The sequence below is a fragment of the Orycteropus afer genome, unplaced genomic scaffold, assembly GCF_000298275.1.
Source record: "Orycteropus afer afer isolate SDZICR_OR568_19922 unplaced genomic scaffold, OryAfe1.0 scaffold00020, whole genome shotgun sequence".
NCBI classification, from domain to species: Eukaryota; Metazoa; Chordata; class Mammalia; order Tubulidentata; family Orycteropodidae; genus Orycteropus; species Orycteropus afer.
The window spans coordinates 13662648-13666753 of NW_006921607.1; the positions used below are offsets into that span (position 1 = coordinate 13662648).

General features: G+C 40.5%; 1 protein-coding gene across 1 annotated transcript in view; it reads right to left on the reverse strand.

Annotated features, from left to right (window-relative positions):
• The window catches only part of MROH8 (maestro heat like repeat family member 8), a 116583-nt gene that overhangs the window by 43302 nt on the left and 69175 nt on the right, over positions 1–4106 (reverse strand). The gene's annotated exons all lie outside the window — the stretch shown is intronic.

The window sequence follows — 4106 nt, forward strand, 5'->3', positions numbered from 1 at the left end:
TATTGGTATGTTCTGTAAGAATTCCCAGGTATATAGTAAAGCTGACAAGGGACAAGGTTGTAGTCACTTCTTGGCCACAGCCAGCTACCCAAAGGGAGCTAGTAGTTGGACCTGTGGGCTTGGGACCACAGTCACAGGGGACATCAAGCTCAATTGACATAACATACTACACAAAACATTGTTCCACATCCTACTTTGGTGAGCAGGGACTGGGATCTTAAAAGCTTGAAAGCGGCCATCTAGATGCAATGATGGGTCTCTCCTTGTCCAGAGCAAAGAAGAATGAAGAAAACAATTTGTCCAACTGACTGGTACACCATGCATATGATCCTCAGCCTATACGACTATGAGGCCAGAAGAACTAGATGGTGCCCAGCTACCACTGTCAACCACTTGGAGGGGGACCTATGTAAGAGATCCTGGATAGAGTGAGAGAACAATATGGAACAAAACTCAAAATCATTTGGTAAAAAAAGGAGGGGGGACAAGGTTTGCTGGTCTGATAGAGCCTGATGGAACCACTGAGACTATGTCCCCTAGCTGCCCTTCAGCTCTGGAATTGAACCCATTCCTGTGGTTTCCAGTCAAACTAAAGACAGGCATATGAGGTGAACATTTACATTAGGTAGATACACTCCTTGGAGAGAACAGTCATGGGAGAATAGAAGGGCTGCATACACACAGGGAGACAGCTCAAGGGGCAGGAGTGTATGGAGGGAAGGACACAGGGAAGAGGTAACTATGGGGAGGAAGTGTGAGGGGAGCTGTTGCATCGTGGTAAATTATAGTCAATGTCATGAGACAGTGTGTGTGAACTGCTCTGTAAACTTTCACCCAAATCACAATAAAACAAAACAAACACAAAATATATATATATGATCCAGCAATCCTACTATTAGGCTTATATCCTAGAGAAATAAGAGCCATGACATGAATAGTTATATGCACATCGATGCTCAACACAGCACTATTCACAGCAGCAAAAAGTTGGAAACAACCCAAATGCCCATAAATGAAGAAATGGATCAACAAACTATATTACATACACACAATGAAATATTACTCAAGATTAAAGAACAATGATGAATCTGCAAAACATCTCATAACATGGATGGACTTAGAGGCCATTATGCTGAGCAAAATTAGTCAATCACAAATGAACAAATATTGTATGAGATCACCATAGTAAAAAGTCAAGAAAAAGGTTTCAGAAAAAAAGAAATAGTCTTTGCTAGTTACCAGGGGTCGGTGGGGAAGGAAGGGTAAACCACCAACTAAGGGTAGACACATATTAACTTGGGTGAAGGAAAAATAAATAAATAAATACAAAGGACTGTGGAAATAGGGACAAATTAGTTCAGTTTTTACATGAAAGAATAAAAAATAGCACCAAGATTTACTAATAAACACTGCAGTAAACAAGTAAACACTGTAGTGCAAGTAAACACTGTAGTCATTGAACTATGAAAAGAAAAAAAGTAATCAAGCAAGAAAGAGCATTTCTAATCCTATAAACCTAGGAAGAAGAGAGTGATGAAATAAAGACTAAAGGTAGTGCTATTTGTGGCAAGCAAAGTCCTTTTTGAGGTGGAGACATTTGAGCTGAGCAGAGAATGAGGAGGGCTAACTAGGTGAAAACTTGGGGAAGGTCATTCCAAGTAGACCAATTCCATGAGGCAGGAAGAGCTTTATGTGGTGAGGAATGTAAGGGCAGGCATAGAGAGGGACAGAGAGGCAGAAGGTAGATCATACAAGGCCTTGCATTTTGAGAACAGTAAGAATCACTGGATCAAAAGAGTGACAAAGATTCCAAGAAAATAACTCTGGCTATGTAGAGAACATACCGGAAGAGACTCAAGTATAAATTCCTGCTCCAACATACTCACGAACAAAAAAAGTGTGAAGAAATAAATAAAAAGGTCAACAGTGGCTATCTCTGGATGTAAGTTAATAAATTTTCTTTCTTTTACTTTTAAAAATTATTTTACACTGCAAAAATAAATTTTAAAAAATAAAAAATAAATTAATAAAAATTATTTTTAAAATTTTCTATTCTGAGCATATATTATATTCATAAAATATATTTTTTAAAAATTCCAAATTTAGTAATATTAAGACCAAAGAAAGGACAATGGAGATGGTATGATGGATTGCTTTTATATGGCCTTTCTCACCCTGCTCTTGCAAGCCCTACCAAATGATTGGGTGGTACCATGCATATGAGGTATTTGTGGCCCACCAAGGAGATTGGAAGAAGCTCTGGTGGAGTAGTCCCTAGCCTTAGTTTGACTGCTAACCAGAAGTCTGGCAGTTCAAACCCACCAGCCACTCCTCAGAAAGAAGGTTGGGCAATCTACTTCTGTAGAGATACCGCTTTGGAAACCCAAGGAGGGGTCACTATGAGTCGGATCCAACTCGACGACAGTGAGTTTGGTTTTGGTTGGTTTTAAGGGGATTGGATAACTTGCTAATGTAAATAAGGTGTATAGCACCCTTGTGAGGGTGAGACTATGCAAATAAGGTATGTGGAACCCTAATGAGGGAGTCAGCCAGTTTTGCAATACCACTAGACTTAAAACGACCCATCCCAGAGGCAGAAAGGGGGGACTTGCCTACCACCAAGAGGAGATGGAAGTAATGTGTGTCCTTTGGACTCAAGGTCTCTGCACTGGGAACCTCCTAGACACAAGAGTCAGAGAGCTGGAACACCAGAGATAGTGAGACATGGCAAAAGACAGTGAGAAGCAGCAGCAGAGATAGCAGAACCAGGACACTGGCAGGAGATGGCACAGTAGGTTTCCTGGCCCACCTTTGGGCAGGAAGCTTGCTGGCAGAGTGGGATACCTCTGGAGATTTGATGGAGCTAGGCTCTCAGAGCCATGACCCATGGAAGAGAGTTGAGTGCCTTCAGGCTAAGGCTTACTGGTGGAACACGGTGCTCCCGGGCATTTACTGGAGGAGCTAAAGAGCTTTGTAACACTTGGCCAAATAGGGCAGAAGCCAGGCTTTGAGGCCAAGAGGCTGAGGGGACAAGGGCTAAGAAGCCAAGGGCCAAGGAGAAGCCTGCTATGGGCACAGCTGAGAAGATCCTGAATTGTAACCAGTTACTCCCCTAATAAACCCTAAAATCTTGAATACTGTCTGTGAATTGTGTGTGGCCATTGCAACAAATTACTGAACCCAGCAGTGAATTTGACAGTATGTGTGAGGGACAGCTGGTGTCAGAACTGGTAAAAAGGTTGAAGGGTGGAGGCATGTCTGGCCTCTACCCCATAGGAACTAGCCTTGGGCTGACGGTGACCTGCCCCCTCATGAAGTTAGAGAGGTCAGATACCCTCAGCATGCCATTTTTATACCATAGAATTATGTTCCTAGTCTAATCACTAAGTGGTTTTTCTCTACCAATGTCATTTTCTAATTCTTTATCTCTTCAAATTCCTTTGAGAATATGAAAAAAAGGCTAGGGACCCATGGCATATATATTTGTCAAAATTCATTGAAGTGTACATTTAAATTGGATTAACTTTACTGTATATAAATAAAACTTCAATAAAGTTGATTTAAGAAAATCTATGGACAGTCCTCAGAAAAATGTGTAACACAAAATTCTACATACAACTTCAGGATGTTCACAGACTCCAATGGTACCAAGGTTAAGAATTCCTGTATTAGCAATCCTCCTTAGCAAAGAACATGCTAAGGGCCTAAAGAGATACAAGGGGAATCATATGAAACGTTTTCATTCTTTAATTGCAGCCAAAGTTAGAAGGTGAGGAATATAAAAGGAAGAACAATGCATTGTTGTTACCAGAATAATAGTCAGTGATGGCCAGAAGTTACATGACTTTATTGGCTAAACAGAGAAAAAAGGAAGTAGCATAGTGTCAGGGACTGAACTTATTTCAATAAAGAGGTAGAAAGTTTGGATATATTTTCAACATGAAAAATAAGAAAATTAGTGAAATGCAGGCCTTTTAAGCAAAACTGTAATAACATTTGTATTAAGGATAAACACTCTAGGGAAAATTCTGGCATAAGCCATCTAGCATTTCTGTCCCCACTAATTTCTCTTCTAATACCAGGATGAAAACAAGAGAAGCTTGGCT